Source organism: Scyliorhinus torazame, chromosome 1 (assembly GCF_047496885.1).
Source record: "Scyliorhinus torazame isolate Kashiwa2021f chromosome 1, sScyTor2.1, whole genome shotgun sequence".
Taxonomy (NCBI): Eukaryota; Metazoa; Chordata; class Chondrichthyes; order Carcharhiniformes; family Scyliorhinidae; genus Scyliorhinus; species Scyliorhinus torazame.
In genome coordinates, this window is record NC_092707.1 from 32,224,779 (window position 1) to 32,244,353 (window position 19,575).

The 19,575-nt window shown below is 51.3% G+C and overlaps 1 protein-coding gene across 5 annotated transcripts in view; it reads left to right on the plus strand.

Annotated features, from left to right (window-relative positions):
• LOC140395261 (rabphilin-3A-like) overlaps positions 1 to 19,575 on the plus strand; it is a 545,215-nt gene that overhangs the window by 262,031 nt on the left and 263,609 nt on the right. The window lies entirely within an intron of this gene.

Genomic DNA, 19,575 nt, shown 5'->3' on the forward strand with positions numbered 1-19,575 from the left:
GGCAAACTTTATCTGCTCCAGTTTAATGAACCCCGCCATATCATTTACCCAGGCCTCCAGTCCGGGGGGTTTCACCTCCTTCCACATGAGTAGGATCCTGCGCCGGGCTACTAGGGACGCAAAGGCCACAACATCGGCCTCTTTCGCCTCCTGCACTCCCGGCTCATCCGCAACTCCAAATAGAGCTAACCCCCAGCCTGGTTTGACCCGGGCCTTCACCACCTTCGAAATCACTCCTGTCACTCCCTTCCAATACCCTTCCAGTGCCGGGCACACCCAAAACATATGTGCATGGTTCGCCGGGTTCCCGCCACACCTCCCACATTTGTCCTCCACTCCAAAGAACCTGCTCAATCTTGCTCCCGTTATGTGTGCTCTATGTAGCACCTTAAATTGAATCAGGCTAAGCCTGGCGCATGAGGAAGAGGAATTTACCCTGCTTAGGGCATCAGCCCACATACCCTCCTCTATCTCCTCCCCTAGTTCTCCTTCCCACTTTCCTTTTAGTTCGCCCACCGACTCCTCCCCCTCTTCCCTCATTTCTCGATAAATCTCTGACACCTTGCCCTCTCCGACCCACACCCCTGAAAGCACCCTGTCCTGTATCCCCTGTGTCGGGAGCAACGGAAATTCCCTCACCTGTTGTCTAGTAAACGCCCTCACCTGCATGTATCTCAAGAAATTTCCCCGGGGCAACTTATACTTTTCCTCCAATGCTCCCAAGTTCGCAAAAGTCCCATCTATAAATAAATCTCCCACCCTCCTAATTCCCAACTGGTACCAGCTCTGAAATCCTCCATCCAGTCTTCCTGGGGCGAACCTATGGTTGTTCCTGATTGGGGACCCCACCAGGGCTCCCCGCACCCCTCTCTGTCGCCTCCACTGTCCCCAGATATTCAATGTTGCCGCCACCACCGGGTTCGTGGTAAACTTTTTAGGTGAGAACGGTAGCGGCGCCGTCACCAGCGCCTCTAAACTCGTCCCTTTACAGGACTTTCTCTCCAGTCTTTTCCACGCCGCTCCCTCACCCTCCATCATCCATTTACGTATCATTGCCACATTGGCGGCCCAACAGTAATCGCCCAGGTTCGGTAGTGCCAATCCTCCTCTGTCCCTACTACGCTGAAGGAACCCCCTCCTTACTCTCGGAACTTTCCCTGCCCACACGAAGCTTGTGATGCTCCTGTCTATTTTATTAAAAAAGGTCTTGGTGATTAGTATAGGGAGACATTGAAATACAAATAAGAACCTCGGGAGGACCATCATCTTAATTGCTTGCACCCTGCCCACCAGCGATAGAGGCTGCATGTCCCACCTCTTGAAGTCCTCCTCCATTTGTTCTACCAGCCGTGTCAGATTAAGTCTGTACAAGGTTCCCCAGCTCCTAGCGATCTGAATCCCCAGGTATCGGAAGTTTCTTTCCACTTTCCTTAGAGGCAAGCCTTCTATCTCTCTACTCTGGTCCCCTGGATGTATCACAAATAATTCACTCTTCCCCATGTTTAGCCTATACCCCGAGAAATCCCCGAACCCCCTCAAAATTCGCATAACCTCTATCACCCCCCCCGCTGGGTCCGACACGTATAACAATAGGTCATCTGCGTATAACGAGACTCGGTGTTCTTCTCCCCCTCTAATCACCCCTCTCCATTTCCTGGAGTCTTTCAACGCCATGGCCAGAGGTTCAATTGCCAACGCGAACAACAATGGAGACAGCAGGCATCCCTGTCTTGTTCCCCTGTATAGTCGGAAATACTCCGATCTATGTCGACCTGTAACTACGCTTGCCATTGGAGCCCCATAAAGAAGTCTAACCCAGCTAATAAACCCGTTCCCGAACCCAAACCTCCTTAACACTTCCCATAAATACTCCCACTCCACCCTGTCAAATGCCTTCTCTGCGTCCATTGCCGCCACTATCTCTGCCTCCCCCTCCACTGGGGGCATCATTATCACCCCTAATAGTCGTCGCACGTTAACATTCAGTTGTCTCCCTTTTACGAACCCTGTCTGGTCTTCATGCACCACCCCCGGGACACAGTCCTCTATCCTCGATGCCAGTACCTTTGCCAACAATTTGGCGTCCTCGTTCAATAATGAAATAGGTCTATAGGACCCGCACTGCAACGGATCTTTATCCCTCTTCAAAATTAACGATATCGTCGCCTCTGGCATCGTCGGGGGTAGAGTCCCCCCTTCCCTGGCCTCATTGAACGTCCTCACCATCAACGGGGCCAACAAGTCCACATATTTTCTGTAATATTCCACCGGGAACCCGTCTGGTCCCGGGGCCTTCCCTGCTTGCATGCTTCCCAGTCCCTTAATAACCTCGTCCACCCCAATCGGTGCCCCCAGGCCTACCACCCCCCGCTCCTCCACTTTCGGGAACCTCAATTGGTCCAGGAACTGCCGCATCCCCTCCTCTCCCTCTGGGGGTTGAGACCTATACAGTTCCTCATAGAAGGTCTTGAATACCTCATTTATCTTTCCTGCCCTTCGCACCGTGTCTCCCCTTTCGTCTCTAATTCCTCCTATCTCCCTCGCTGATGCCCCCTTTCGCAATTGATGAGCCAGCAGGCGACTAGCCTTTTCCCAATATTCATACCTCCTCCCCTGTGCTTTCCTCCACAGTACCTCCGCCTTTCTGGTGGTCAGAAGGTCAAACTCCGTCTGGAGTCGTCTCCTCTCCCTGTACAATTCCTCCTCCAGGGTCTCTGCAAATTCCCTATCCACCCTTAAAATCTCCCCCAGTAATCTTTCCCTTTCCTTGGCCTCTGTTTTCCTTTTGTGGGCCCCAATGGAGATCAGCTCTCCTCTGACCACCGCTTTTAGTGCTTCCCATACCACTCCCACAGGGACCTCGCCGTCGTCATTGACCTCCAGGTATCTCTCAATACACCCCCGCACTCTTGCACACACTCCCTCATCCACCATCAGTCCCACATCTAATCGCCAGAGTGTTCTCTGCTCCCTTTCCTCTCCTAATTCCAGGTCCACCCAATGTGGGGCATGATCCGAAACCGCTATGGCTGAGTACTCAGCTTCTTCCACCCTAGAGATCAACGACCTTCCCAAAACAAAAAAATCTATCCGGGAGTACACTTTATGGACATGGGAGAAGAAGGAAAACTCCCTAGCCCTAGGTCTAAGAAATCGCCATGGATCCACTCCCCCCATTTGGTCCATAAACCCCTTAAGTACCTTGGCCGCTGCCGGCCTTCTTCCAGTCCTTGAGCTGGATCTATCTAGCCCCGGGTCCAGCACCGTATTAAAGTCCCCTCCTAAAATCAAGTTTCCTACCTCCAGGTCCGGTATACGCCCCAGCATCCGTCTCATAAATCCCTCATCGTCCCAGTTTGGGGCATACACATTAACCAACACGACCTCCAATCCCTCCAGCCTGCCACTCACCATTACATATCTACCTCCGCTATCTGCTACGATGTTCTTTGCTTCAAATGCTACCCGTTTCCCCACCAAAATGGCCACCCCTCTATTCTTTGCGTCCAGTCCTGAGTGGAACACCTGTCCCACCCAGCCTTTCCTTAACCTAACTTGGTCCGCCACCTTTAGGTGCGTCTCTTGGAGCATAACCACGTCTGCCCTTAGTCCTTTCAAATGCGCGAGCACTCGGGCCCTTTTTATCGGTCCGTTCAGGCCTCTCACGTTCCATGTGATCAGCCTCACTAGGGGGCTACCTGCCCCCCTCCCGTGTCGACTAGCCATTACCTTCTCTAGGCCAGTCCCATATCCCGCCTCCGCGCTCCCGCTCGCTCCCCCAGCGTCGCACACCATCCCCGCCCACCCACTCTTTAGCCATTTCCTTTTGGATTTCTGCAGCAGCAACCCAGTTGTCCCCCCCCCCGTCCCCCCCGCTAGATCACTTTCTAGTATGATTGCTCCCCCCATATTACTTCCGTAAGTCAGCTGACTTCAACTGACCCCGGCTACTCCTGCTCACTCCTCGACCCCCCCCGTGTGGGGAACTCCCATCCGCCTTGCGCCTGTCTTCCCGCCTTATTCTTTCTGGCGCGGGAACATCCCTTTACCTGACCCGCCTCTTATGGCGCAGCTCCCTTTCCCCTCCCCTCCCCTTCCCCATTCTCCAACTATGTCCCGTCTTTCCCCCCTCACCGGCGCCCACATTTCCCCAATGTCTCCCCCCTTCCCAATTTACTTCTCAATTAACTTCAACCATAACATTAACAATAACATTTCCTGCAGCATCAGTCCCTCAGTTCCGATCCAATTTCTCTTATTTGATGAAGGTCCATGCTTCCTCCGCCGTCTTGAAATAATGGTGTCTCTCCTGATACGTGACCCATAGTCTTGCCGGCTGCAGCATCCCGAACTTCACCTTCCTTTTATGCAACACCTCTTTGGCTCGGTTAAAGCTCGCCCTCCTTCTCGCCACCTCCGCACTCCAATCCTGGTACACCCGCACCACTGCATTCTCTCATCTGCTACTCCGCACCTTTTTAGCCCATCTCAGGACCTCTTCTCTATCCTTAAGGCGGTAAAATCGCACGATTATCGCCCTGGGTGGTTCTCCCGCTTTTGGTCTTCTCGCCGGAATCCGATTTGCCCACTCCACCTCCAAGGGGCCCGTAGGGGCCTCAGCACCCATCAGTGAGCTCAGCATCGTACTTGCATACGCTCCACAGTCCGCTCCTTCCACACCCTCAGGGAGACCCAGTATCCGAAGGTTCTTCCTTCGCGCTCCGTTTTCTAGGGCCTCGATCCTTTCAGTACACTTTTTATGAAGTGCCTCGTGCGTCTGTGTCTTAACCGCCAGGCCCAGGATCTCGTCCTCAATATCTGTCAGCTTCTGCTCCACCACGCGGAGCTCTGTCTCCTGGGTCTTTAGTGGCTCCTTGAGCCCCTCAATTGCCTGTAGCATCGGGGTCAGCACCTCCCTCTTCAGCAGCTCCACGCACCGTCTCACAATTTCATCCTGCTCAGGCCCCCATGTCGCCTGCGCTTTCTCCGCCGCCATCTTGTACTTCTCTCTTTCTGACCCTTTGGTCGACGATTCCTCGCGCTGCAGCTGCCGCCGCCGGTTTATTCCTCCTTCGTTTGGGGGGGACTCCCTTCTCACACACCCCACACCGGGTTGCGTCGTCAAAAAATTCCCCGTTGGGGCTCTTAAAAGAGCCCAAAGGTCCGTCGGAGCTGGAGCCGCCGAAACGTGCGGCTAGCTAGGCATCACCGCAACCGGAAGTCCAAAAGCCATTGCTGATGTCCAGCACTGTGAAGTACTTTGCCTGTACCCCCTGTTTGAGCATGGTCTCGGGACAGGTGGCAACGGTGGGGACTGCTAAAGGGGTTACTTTGTTAAGTTCTCGGTAGTCGATCGTTAGTCACCATGAACCATTGGGCTTCTTTACGGGCCAAATTGGGGCATTATTTGTGGACGCTACAGGCTGAATAACTCCTTGGTCTAATAAACTGTTAATAACCTTCGAAATCTCAGCCTCGGCTTGCTGTGGGAAACCGTATTGCTTTTGCGGCTTTGGATCGGGACCTGAAATCTTTATTATACCTGGAATCTTCCCACAATCGTGTTTACATAAGAACATAAGAACTAGGAACAGGAGTAGGACATCTGGTCCCTCGAGCCTGCTCCGCCATTTAATGAGATCATGGCTGATCTTTGTGGACTCAGCTCCACTCTCCGGCCCGTACACCATATCCCCAAATCCCTTTATTCTTTAGAAAGGTATCTATCTTTTTCTTAAAAACTTTTAAAGAAGGAGCCTCAACTGTTTCACTGTGCAAGGAATTCCAGAGATTCACAACCCTTTGGGTGAAGAAGTTTGTGTTGTGTGAACGAGGCTGTGTGTTTTATGAGGACCTCTCTAATCATCTGGTCTGCACTAATTGTTTGCGGATTAAACCAGTAGTCCCCTACTGAGCAAATCCTGTTTTCTTAATCCCCTACTGTGAGCGTAGCGGGAGCCCGAGCTGTTTTGGCCATTCGCCATACACATTTGTTTACTGGGTCAAACGAAAGGTTATGGGAGCTCATTAAATCAATGCCTAAAAGGTGCTCTGCTGTTAGGGGTAACTCAACTAAAATGACGGGGTGTCTAGTGCTAATGTTCCTTATCTGAATGGGTACGGGAGCTGTGATATATACTTGCTGTATGTGGCCGGTGAATCCACTCAGGGTGATGGTGTCTGTGGGGGGCCATTAGTCACGTTGAAACATGGTGGAGGAGTTCAAAGTGGTGCGGGATCCTCCTGTGTCCCAAAGGAAATCGACTGTATGTCCCCGGACTGTGCCTCTAACTACTGGTCTGCCTGATTTGTCCCAGCATTTGTCACAGACCCAAGTTGGGGAGTCCGAACACCGTCAATCTGTGGAATTAAACCCTAAATCGTCTGAACAGGCGCTAACATTATGCATGGGCCTAACATTGTTCCTCGATGGGGTGTTTAGTTGTTGGTATCGGTGATGGTTCGGGGGGGTTTTGTCGGCCATCGCGGGCGTAATGTCCCATGTGGCCACAATTGTAACAACCTCGTGGTGCCTGTGCTCTGGGGTGCTGTCCCTCGTGTCTACCCTCATTTATCCATGCTGGGTCCTGGCTAGTCCTAGCTGGGTGCATGTTTGCTTCTATCTCGTCCTGATCTGTCTGTTGGTGTAGGGTTTGTTCCCATGCACTAGAGAGTCGTTTCAATACCCAAACTTCATTGTGTGTGCGATCTACGGGGTTGTAGTTTACACAAGTCTTTTGACCTGTGTCTGTGGCATGTGAGACTAAGGTGCGGGACCATTTAGTGGTGTCCTCCTCATTTAGGTGTGCGCGGTTCAATTGTCCGTAGACTGCCATGAAATGAATCCATAGGCGGCCAGCAAATGCGGTCGGATGCTCTCCCTTCTTTTGCCTGCAGTGGTTTAAACCTGTGGTGAACCACTGTAATAGGAGATGTAAGGTAGGACCTGCACTACAGGTTCGCCGGTAGCTCCTGCCGGCTGGCTCCACCCATGTATAAATATGCATGACCTCCAGTGCCCTGCCATTTCGCCAGCTGCAGCAGGAGGCCTCGCATCTGACTGTAATAAAGCCACAGTTGTACCCAACTTTAGTCTTTGTGCAATTGATCGTGCATCAATTTATTACAGTCAGATTTTCCACAGAATGGATATCAGAATTAAGCCCGATCGCCTGCAGCCGGATCCGCACTCGCCCGACGCCAGGAAAGACTTTACTCACTGGCGAGCATGTTTCGAGGCCAACATCAAGGCGGCGGACCCCGCGCCAACGGAGGCTCAGAAGATAAACGTCCTGTTCTCCAGACTGAGCTCCAGTGTGTTCTCGTTGATCCAAGACGCCACGAATTACACAAAAGCAATCGAACTCCTCAAAGAACACTACGCGCAGAAGACGAACACGCTCTTCGCCAGGCATGTACTTGACACCCGCTCGCAACTACCTGGTGAGTCCATCGAAGACTTCTGGCGGGCCCTAATCTCACTCGTCCGGGACTGTGACTGTCAGGCCGTCACGGCCGCCGAACACTCGAATCTCCTCATGCGCGATGCCTTTATGACGGGGATTGCATCGGACCGCACCAAAAACGATTACTGGAAGGGGCCACGCTCGAACTGGCGGAGACGAAAACCTTGGTGCTCTCTATGATGGTCGCGTCCCGTAACGTACAATCGTACCTCTCCCGCCGCACTGCCCACCCTTCTACTCCTTCCTACCCCTCCTGGACCCCGCCGACAACCTCCTCAGCCGGGGTCCTGCCTTCCCAATACACCTGCGCCGCACGCCGATCTGCGCACCCGGGGGACCCCGCTGCTACTTCTGTGGTCATCAGAAGCACCCCCTCCAACACTGCCCGGCCCGCACTGCCGTTTGTAAAGCCTGCAGTAAAAAGGGCCACTTCGCGGCGGTGTGCCAGGCCCGCGCAGTCGCTGCGATCGTGCCTGCTATCGCCCCCTCCCCCACGCCAGACGCACAATGGGAGCTGCCATCTTCTCCTCCCGGGTCCATGTGCGACCAATGGGCGCCGCCATCTTGTCCCGACCCTGCAATGTGCGCACCATGGGCGCCGCCATCTAGTCCCCCACAGGGTCTCTGGACAACCCAACTTCGGAACCGCATACGCTCGCCGCCTGAAGCATCCGATGGCTACCCGCAGCTCGCTTCGATGCCGCTGGACCAATCTCGCCTGCACAACCTGGCCACCGTGTCGACGACGGTTAAAATCAACGGCCACGCGACCTCGTGCCTGCTGGACTCCGGGAGCACCGAAAGCTTCGTTCACCCAGATCCCGTAAGACGCTGCTCCTTCGCGGTCCACCCTGCCAATCAAAGGATCTCCCTAGCCTCCTGATCCCACTCCCTCCCGATCCGAGGCTTTTGTACAGTCACCCTCACGGTCCAGGGCGTAGAATTTAGTAACTTCCGCCTCTATGTCCTTCCTAATCTCTGCGCTGCACTCCTGTTGGGCCTGGACTTCCAGTGCAACCTACAGAGCCTCACCCTCAAATTCGGCGGGCCCTTACTCCCCCTTACCGTTTGCGGTCTCGCAACCCTCAAGATCGATCCCCCCTTTTTGCCAATCTAACTGTGGATTGCAAGCCCGTTGCCACTAGGAGAAGATGGTACAGCACCCAGGACAAGACCTTCATCAGGTCCGAAGTCCAGCGGCTGCTTAAGGAGGGCATTATCGAGGCCAGAAACAGCCCCTGGAGAGCCCAAGTGGTAATGGTTAAAACTGGGGAGAAACACAGGATGGTCGTGGACTACAGCCAGACCATCAATCGGTACATGCAGCTCGAAACGTACCCCCTCCCACGCATATCTGATATGGTCAATCAGATTGCGCAGTACCAGGTCTTATCAACAATTGACCTGAAATCCGCCTACCACCAGCTCCCCATCCGGAAGTCGGACCGGCCATACACGGCCTTCGAGGCGGACGGTCGCCTCTACCAATTCCTTAGGGTCCCTTTCGGTGTCACAAATGGGGTCTCGGTCTTCCAAAGAGAGTTGGACTGAATGGTCGACCAGTACGGTTTGCGGGCCACCTTTCCGTACTTAGATAATGTCACCATCTGCGGCCATGACCAGCAGGACCACGATGCCAACCTCGATAAATTCCTCCGCACTGCCACTCTTCTCAACCTGACCTACAACAAAGAGAAGTGTGTGTTCAGCACAACCCGGTGAGCCATTCTCGGCTATATAGTCCAAAGCGGACTTCTCGGGCCCGAGCGCATGCGCCCCCTCATGGAACTTCCCCTCCCCCACTTGCCCCAAGGCCCTCAAACGCTGCCTGGGATTCTTTTCCTACTACGCTCAGTGGGTCCCAAACTATGCGGACAAGGCCCGCCCACTCATTCAGTCCGCCCAATTCTCCCTTGCGGCCGAGGCACAACATGAATGAAAATGAAAATCGCTTATTGTCACAAGTAGGCTTCAAATGAAGTTACTGTGAAAAGCCCCTAGTCGCCACATTCCGGCACCTGTTCGGGGAGGCTGTTACGGGATGCTTTCGCCCGCATCAGAGCAGACATCGCCAAGGCCGGGATGCACGCAGTGGACAAGTCACTGCCTTTCCAAGTAGAAAGCGACGCTTCAGACGTCGCCCTTGCCGCCACTCTAAACCAGGCAGGCAGACCCGTGGCATTCTTTTCCCGCACCCTTCATGCCTCTGAAATCCGACACTCATCCGTCGAGAAGGAGGCCCAAGCTATCGTTGAAGCTGTGCAGCATTGGAGGCATTACCTGGCCGGTAATTGATTCACTCTCCTCACTGACCAACGGTCGGTAGCCTTCATGTTCAAGAACACACAGCGGGGCAAGATCAAAAACGATAAAATCTTGCGGTGGAGAATCGAGCTCTCCACCTAGAATTACGAGATCTTGTATCGCCCCGGTAAACTCAACGAGCCCCCAGACGCCCTCTCCCGAGGTACATGTGCCATCGCACAAGTGGACCAACTACGGGCCCTACATGACAGCCTTTGTCACCCGGGGTCCACTCGATTGTACCATCTGGTCAAAGCTCGCAATCTGCCCTACTCCGTCGAGGAAGTAAGGACAGTCACCAGGGACTGGCAGATCTGTGCGGAGTGCAAGCCACACTTCTACCGGCCGGCCCGTGCGCACCTGGTGAAGGCTTCCCGCCCCTTTGAACGCCTCAGCGTGGATTTCAAAGGGCCCCTCCCCTCCACCGACCGTAACACGTACATTCTCAGTGTGGTCGATGAGTACTCCAGATTCCCCTTCGCCATCCCGTGCCCGATATGACGTCTGCCACCGTCATCAAGGCCCTCAGCACCATCTTCGCTCTGTTCAGTTTCCCCACCTACATCCACAGTGACAGGGGATCCTCATTCATGAGCGATGAGCTGCGTCAGTTCCTGCTCAGCAGTGGTATAGCTCCAGCAGGACGACCAGCAACAACCCCCGCAGAAACGGGCAAGTAGAACGGGAGAATGGGACGGTTTGGAGGGCCGTCCAGCTGGCCCTACGGTCCAGGAACCTCCCAGCCTCCCGCATCTAATAACACACCACATGAACGTGTTTTTACCTTCCCCAGGAAGTCCACATCCGGGGTGTCGCTCCCGACTTGGCTCGCTGCTCCAGGACCGGTCCTTCTCCGTAGGCACGTCCGACTTCACAAGGCGGATCCCTTGGTGGACAAGGTCCACCTGCTCCACGCCAACCCTCAATATGCCTACGTTGAGTTCCCTGACTGCCGCCAAGATACTGTCTCACTCAGGGATCTGGCACCGTCAGGTTCCACCCCAACACAGCCCCCACCAATACGCCCCCACCTCCCACCATGCCGCCAATATTTACCCCACCAGACCACCCCCCCCCCCTTATCTTTTCCACACAAGAGGACGAAGAGGACTTTGGCACACTCCCGGAGTTCCCCAATGACTGGCCAGCATCACCACCGCCATCGGTTCCACCTCCACCACTGCCAGTACCGACTTCGCTGCCACCGTTACGCTGCTCCCAACGAAGCACCAAAGCCCCGGACCGGCTGAACCTTTGACGGACTCCGGACCGTCAACATGGACTTTTCTTTCCCTACCACTGTACATAATTGCACTAATTGTATATAGTTTCACGTCACCCCCGCCGGACTCATTTTTAACAGGGGGTGAATGTGGTGAACCACTGTAAAAAGAGATGTAAGGTAGGACCTGCACTACCTGAGAACATCTGAGAACCCCAGAAGGTAAGTAAGTGATTTTTTAACTCATTTTTACTTTAATTACATTTTCAAATTGTGTGTGTGTGTGTGTGGGGGGGGGGGGGGCTGCTGAAGTGACATCACAGAAAAGCTGTGACCTGAGTGGCTGGTTGGGAATCAACACTAAATTTAAAAAATGAAGCATTGGTAACTAATTAAACATAATTACTGAATTATAATTTAGAGGGGTATCTAAGCCAGAGATCGGAGAGTACTATATTTAGCTTTCACATTTATAGTAGAAATCTAGTGCTAGGAAGCAGATAGTTAACAATTTTTTAAAAACTTTTAACTTTAATTTACTAATTAATTGACGCAATGTCAGTTAGAGGGGGTGCAGTGCTCTGACTGAGATGTGACAGGTCCGGGAGGCTTCCAGCCTCCCGGATGGCTTCATCTGCAGAAAGTGCACCCAACTGGAGCTCCTCACAGACCGCATGGTTCGGTTGGAGCAGCAATTGGATGCACTTAGGAGCATGCAGGTGGCGGAGAGCGTCATAGATAGCAGTTATATAAATGTGGTCACACCCAAGGTGCAGGCAGAGAAATGGGTGACCACCAGAAAGGGCAGGCAGTCAGTGCAGGAATCCCCTGTGGTTGTCCCCCTCTCGAACAGGTATACCCCTTTGGATACTGTCGGGGGGATAGCCTATCAGGGGAAAACAGCAGCAGCCAGAACCGTGGTACCGCGGCTGGCTCTGATGTTCAGAAGGGAGGGTCAAAGCGCAGAAGAGCAATAGTAATAGGGGACTCTGTAGTCAGGGGCACAGATAGGCGCTTCTCTGGACGTGAAAGAGACTCCAGGGTGGTATGTTGCCTCCCTGGTGCCAGGGTCCAGGATGTCTCCGAACGGGTAGAGGGCATCCTGAAGGGGAGGGCAAACAGGCAGAAGTCGTTGTACATATTGGCACAACAACATAGGCAGCAAGGGGCATGAGGTCCTGCAGCAGGAGTTCAGGGAGCTAGGCAAAAAGTTAAAAGACAGGACCTCTAGGGTTGTAATCTCGGGATTACTCCCTGTGCCACATGCCAGTGAGGCTAGAAATAGGGAGATAGAGCAGCTAACGTGGCTAAACAGCTGGTGTAGGAGGGAGGGTTTCCGTTATCTGGACCACTGGGTGCTCTTCCGGGACAGGTGTGACCTATATAAGAAGGACGGGTTGCATCTAAACTGGAGAGGCATAAATAGCCTGGCCGCGAGGTTTGCTAGTGCCACACGGGAGGGTTTAAACTAGTATGGCAGGGGGGTGGGCACGGGAGCAATAGGTCAGAAGGTGAGAGCATTGAGGGAGAACTAGGGAATAGGGACAGTGGGGCTCTGAGGCAGAGCAGACAGGGAGAAGTTGCTGAACACAGCGGGTCTGGTGGCCTGAAGTGCATATGTTTTAATGCAAGAAGTATTACAGGTAAGGCAGATGAACTTAGAGCATGGATTAGTACTTGGAACTATGATGTTGTTGCCATTACAGAGACCTGGTTGAGGGAAGTGCAGGATTGGCAGCTAAACGTTCCAGGATTTAGATGTTTCAGGCGGGATAGAGGGGGATGTAAAAGGGGTGGCGGAGTTGCGCTACTAGTTAGGGAGGATATCACAGCTGTACTACGGGAGGACACCTCAGAGGGCAGTGAGGCTATATGGGTAGAGATCAGGAATAAGAAGGGTGCAGTCACAATGTTGGGGGTTTACTACAGGCCTCCCAACAGCCAGCGGGAGATAGAGGAGCAGATAGGTAGACAGATTTTGGAAAAGAATAAAAACAACAGGGTTGTGGTGATGGGAGACTTCAACTTCCCCAATATTGACTGGGACTCACTTAGTGCCAGGGGCTTAGATGGAGCAGAGTTTGTAACGAGCATCCAGGAGGGCTTCTTAAAACAATATGTAGACAGTCCAACTAGGGAAGGGGCGGTACTGGTCCTGGAATTGGGGAATGAGCCCGGCCAGGTGGTAGAAGCTTCAAAGTAGGGGAGCATTTCGGGAACAGTGACCACAATTCAGTAAGTTTTGAAGTGCTGGTGGACAAAGATAAGAGTGGTGAATGTGCTAAATTGGGGGAAGGCTAATTATAACAATATTAGGCGGGAACTGAAGAACCTAGATTGGGGGCGGATGTTTGAGGGCAAATCAACATCTGACATGTGGGAGGCTTTCAAATGTCAGTTGAAAGGAATTCAGGACCGGCATGTTCCTGTGCGGAAGAAGGATAAATACGGCAAAATTTGGGAACCTTGGATAACGAGAGATCTTGTAGGCCTCGTCAAAAAGAAAAAAGAGGTATTTGTCAGGGCTAGAAGGCTGGCAACAGACGAAGTCTGTGTGGAATATAAGGAAAGTAGGAAGGAACTTAAGCAAGGAGTCAGGAGGGCTAGAAGGGGTCACGAAAAGTCATTGGCAAATAGGGTTAAGGAAAATCCCAAGGCTTTTTACACGTACATAAAAAGCAAGAGGGTAGCCAGGGAAAGGGTTGGCCCACTGAAGGATAGGCAAGGGAATCTATGTGTGGAGCCAGAGGAAATGGGCGAGGTACTAAATGAATACTTTGCATCAGTATTCACCAAAGAGAAGGAATTGGTAGATGTTGAGTCTGGAGAAGGGTGTGTAGATAGCCTGGGTCACATTGAGATCCAAAAAGACGAGGTGTTGGACATCTTAAAAAATATTAAGGTAGATAGGTCCCCAGGGCCTGATGGGATCTACCCCAGAATACTGAAGAAGGCTGGAGAGGAAATTGCTGACGCCTTGACAGAAATCTTTGGATCCTCACTGTCTTCAGGTGATGTCCCAGAGGACTGGAGAATAGTCAATGTTGTTCCTCTGTTCAAGAAGGGTAGCAAGGATAATCCAGGGAACTACAGGCCGGTGAGCCTTACTTCAGTGGTAGGGAAATTATAGCTTGCCTTCATTGGCCGGGGCATTGAGTACAAGAATTGGCAAGTCATGTTGCAGCTGTATAGAACCTTAGTTAGGCCACACTTGGAGTATAGTGTTCAATTCTGGTCGCCATACTACCAGAAGGATGTCGAGGCTTTAGAGAGGGTGCAGAGGAGATTTACCAGAATGTTGCCTGGTATGGAGGGCATTAGCTATGAGGAGCGGTTGAATAAACTCGGTTTGTTCTCACTGGAACGACGGAGGTTGAGGGGCGACCTGATAGAGGTCTACAAAATTATGAGGGGCATAGACAGAGTGAATAGTCAGAGGCTTTTCCCCAGGGTAGAGGGGCAATTACTAGGGGGCATAGGTTTAAGGTGAGAGGGGCAAGGTTTAGAGTAGATGTACGAGGCAAGTTTTTTACACAGAGGGCAGTGGGTGCCTGGAACTTGCTACCGGAGGAGGTGGTGGAAGCAGGGACGATAGTGACATTTAAGGGGCATCTTGACAAATACATGAATAGGATGGGAATTGAGGGATACGGACCCAGGAAGTGTAGAAGATTGTAGTTTAGTCGGGCAGCATGGTCGGCACGGGCCTGTTCCTGTGCTGTAAATTTCTTTGTTCTTTGTACAGGTTCGCCGGTAGCTCCTGCCGGTTGGCTCCACCCACGGAGAACTGTATACATATGCATGACCTCCAGTGCTCTGCCATTTTGCCAGCTGCAGCAGGAGGCCACACATCTGACTGTAATAAAGCCACAGTTGTACCCAACTTTAGTCTTTGTGCAATTGATCGTGCATCAAAACCCTCGACTGGATCTCCTTTCTGATACCCGATGGCATCTAATATGGCTGTTTTCATTTCCTGTAGGGTTCCTCCTGCTACATTTTGGGGTTCGGGCAAAGCTGATCTTACGGACTGGCTAAGGCTCATAACTATTTGCTTTACTTCCTCTCTCCCATCTACTTTTTGTTGGCGCACCTCCTCAAAGAAGCTGTGCGGGTCTGCGGGGGCTGGAATGGACGAATTTCCGTGCAGGCTTCTCTTAATTAGGTCCTGGATAGTGGGGTGCTGTAAACGATATCAGGCTCATCCTGATCCGATGACTTGCGTTGTGTGGTAACCGGATTCATGGGGGTGGAATTGTGAGTGGGGGTGTGTGCCGCCTGTGCAGCTGGTGCTGGGGGTGCTTTTCCTGTTGGGGCGTGCAGGGCTCGATTTTGATTTCCCGTGTCCTCTACGTACCTTTGGGCGCTTTTGTTTAATTCTTGCCAATCGGGAGCATCTTGCTCATCTAAATCCTGCCCGAAAGTGCACCTGAAGCCATTCTGTACTGAGAATAGCGACTGTAACTTTTCTATCTTCTGTCGGCATTTAGCATGGTCAACAGAGGTACTCTGCCTCTGTTCCTTAGTGGAGCTGTGGAGCGCTCTCAAAGGTGCTTTTAAATCTGCGCATTTGCTAGTTAGCTGGACGACCTGTTTTTCGGTTTCCTCTCTTCTGCGCGCTGTGTATCTTGGTAGGCTTTATCGTACTGGGTCTGAAAGCTACTAAGGTGAACTAGACAAGATTGATGTGCACGTTTTACATCGGCCATTTCTTTATCCTGAGCTGCTAACTGTTCCCGGAGTTGCTCAATTATCTTCTCACTTTTGTTACTGTTTCCCTCGTTCTTTTCTTCCTTCTCAATTAACTGCCTACGGAGCGTCTTCACGACCTCCTCTGTGCCTCGCAACTGTGCCAAACAGGACACTATTGCCATCGGCTTTCGGACCTTTTCTACATTTTTCTTGTGGACCTCGCTTAGGTTCTCCCACCAAGTTTGTCCTATCTTTCCTGGACCTGACTCGCCATTACCGCAAATATTTGACCAAAGGGGCCATCCTTTCCCCTTTAAGTATTTCCTTAACTCTTCCTCCCATATGGGGCATTACTCTGCTCTGTTGGTCGCTGCGACCTCGGGTTCCTGTGGATTCATCAATCTTTCCATTGCTTTAGTGGCCATTACTTCTCTTATCTCTTTCTCTACTTTTAATATCTCTTTCTCTACTTTTAATTTGGGACAGCAGAATAAGGCGGCGATTTGAACAGCGGGTATGGCTTAAGCTATTTTCCGGCTCAATCCCTCGATAGTTGTACAATATTCTAACGAGTTTACCTTACTCTTCCTGTTAGGTACGCATGCAGGTTAGCACACACTTCCGAAATTCGGTTATTTGGTCGATATGGGACTTGCACTTGTGGTTCTTTCTCTTTCTCGCAATTGGATTCAAGGTTTGTGGGTTCTCTCGGAGTGACAAAGTCACTTCTCATCGAGTCCCGTCAGAGGTCGACAATAATGTTGCTCGTTTTCGATCTCAACAGCGTCGCCAATACTGTTGCTAATATTAATGATAATGTTGGTGAACCACAAGCCTTCCCTTATATCAATCAAATGACCACACAACCAGTTAGTTCGTTCAAAAGATAGTTTATTTACATCCACAAGAGTTACCTCGACATGCAAACACAATATCTACTACGAGTTAAACTACACCTATCAGTTACAATAACCTATACTTAACTTCAGGGCGACCGGCACTGTGCAAATGGATAAGGCCTTCATCTGGATTTCACTTGGCTGGTTCGAAGAAAGTGGCTCTGTCTCTGCTGGGCTCATCTGTCAGGTAGCGATCGTTGGTCTTGAACTTGGCTGGCTGTTTCTGCTGCAATTGGGTAGGCACAGGCAGGATCCAAAAGAGACAGAACACATGTTTGTGCTCTCTTTTATCTCTCTGGGATTTCGCGCTCTTTGGGGTGGTCCTTAACCTTGGACCCGATAGTTTGACAGGGCTCTGATCACTGTCTTCAATTTCGGCCAATAAAGGGGCGGGTGCCTTGGTAGCTGGGCGGGTCCTTAGCGGTCATTGATCTTGGCAGTTGCGTTTTAAGAGTAAAGGGAGTGGTGCCGATCAGTCTGTGGCTGCACCGGTTGCTTGATTGGAGTTCTATTGTCCTGGGGAAATGGGCCATTAAAATGCAAACGAGTGGGGGGGGGGGGGGGGGTTTGATCAGGTCTGGTAACCTGTGTTTCAGATACACATAGGCTCTATATCTGTCTGAGTCCTGGGTTGGCCATAATTCCCATGACCCTTTGCAGATGGCCATCTTAGATGGCTACAACATCCTCTGCACCCTCTCCAAAGCCTCCACATCCTCTGGTAGTTTGCCGACCAGAATTGTGCGCAATATTCCAAGTACGGTCTTACCAAGGTTCTATACAACAGTAGCATGACTTGCCAGTTTTTATACTCGATGCCCCGTCCGATGAAGGCAAGCATTCCATATGCTTTCTTGACTACCTTGTCCACTGTGTTGCCACCTTCAAAGATCTGTGGACCTGCATGCCCAGATCTCTCTAACTTTCTATATTCCTAACAGTTTTGCCATTTACTGTATATTTCTCCTGTATGGTAGACCTACCAAAATGCATTGCCTCACCTTTGTCTGGATTAAACTCCATTTGCCATTTCTCTGCCCAAGTCTCCAACCTATCTATGTCCTGCTGTATCCTCTGACAATCCTCAACACTATCTCCCACTCCACCAACCTTAGTGTCATCCACGAACTTACTAATCAGACCGGCTACATTTTCCTCCATCTAATATGTAGATTTGCCAAAAAGTGATCCCGTCTACAATGCTTCACATCATGATGACTCACAAGATCGCATTAGATCTGGCGAGCCGGGTAGATCCCAGGAGCAAGGTCTCCCATAATTTATCACCAGCGCTGCTTTTCGGGTGCAGAGTGGCTGGTAGATCGTGCCCATAAAAGTAAAATACTGTGGATTTTGGAGATCTGAAGTTAGAACAAAAAGTGCTGGAGAAGCTCAGCAAGTCTGGCTGCATTTCTAGAGAGAGAAGTAGCGTTAACATCTTGAGTCCAATGTGAGTCATCTCCTTTATCTTATAAATGCAAATTGGTGTTGTTTTAACAAACCTAAATTCGAGGGCCAATGAAGTTGTCATGCCTCCTTTGTTTGGACATTGATTCCAGAGGCTATAAGAAAAAAAAGACCTGCATTGTCACAGCGTCCTTCGTGTCCACAGGATGGTTTACAGCCGATAAAGTGTTTCTGAAGTGTAGTCACTGTTGACATGTAGGAAGCACAGCGGCCAATTTATGCAGCAGATTCCCACAAACAGAAATGTGATCGTAACTAAGCAGAAATATTTGCCAAGATACCCGGGATAACTCCTCCTTTCTCTTCTTGGAAATAGAGCTGTGGCATCTTTTATGTTCACCTGAGAAAGCCAATGGCTCCTCAGTTTGATGTCTCAACCGAAAGGTGGCATCTCCAACAATGCAGCATCCTCTCAGTAGTGCACTGGAGCTTCAGCCAAGAACTCAACAAAGGGTGGCATGGTGGCACAGTGGTTAGCACTGCTGCATCGCTGGCACTGAGGTTCCAGGTTCGATCCCGGCTCTGGGTCACTGTCCGTGTGGAGTTTGCACATTCTCCCTGTGTTTGCGTGTGTTTCACCCCCACATCCCAAAGATATGCAGGGTAGGTGGATTGACCCTGATCGATGCCTGGAGTTGCGGGGATGTGGGCCTAAGTCGAGTACTCTTTCAGAGGGTCAGTGCAGACTCGATGGGCTGAATGGCCTCCTTCTGCACTATAGGGATTCAATGGATCAAATGAAAATGGTATAAAAGACAGTTAAACATAGATATGAGGTGACCAAAGAAAATGCTTTCAGTGATTTTTTAGAGTCATCATTGGCAATATGTCAAGGTTTCTGAACCCCACAACGGCTCAGTGGTAAGTGTATTGTTTGCTCTGATAATTGGTCCCAATGATAAGCAAGGCCCCAGGCTTGAGCCCCACCTGTGCTGAGTTACTTAGTTTTAACCATAGTAGCTGTGTTAATACAACCAATTGCTATCACGCCCTTGGGACAGGGAAGGTCGTAGATCTGTCAGGGTGTCTAATCTGATCATTATACAGTGACCACCATCATCGTTGGAAAGTATGAAGTGGGCACCAGAGGGAAGAAAGGTTTTGGCTTTTTTTCCCCTCTCAATTCATTCTTGGGTTTTGGGCCTTGCTGGCATAGCCAGAATTTATCGCCCAATCCTAGTTACCCTGAGAAAGTGAACGAAAGTCACTGATTTGAACCCTGGCTGATCAGAACTAAGTGGCTTGCTCGGCCCCGTCAGAGGGAAGCTAATGGCGTCGGAGCGGAGCCACAGTTAGCCTTGACTGTGACGCTTGTTCCCCAGTGGAGAATAGCCTGACAACAGTCATTCTCTGGGCACATGGATGGTGAAACAATTACTTACGTGAGATGTCAAAGGGTAGCCATAATCTTGAAGTCAGTGTGACGAGTGGAGGAAAGTGGTAAGTGGTGGGCGGGGGGGTGCACCCACCACATAGTATCTCATTAAAGTGACCATTGTATAGACGTGGAGTGAGAACTGATTGT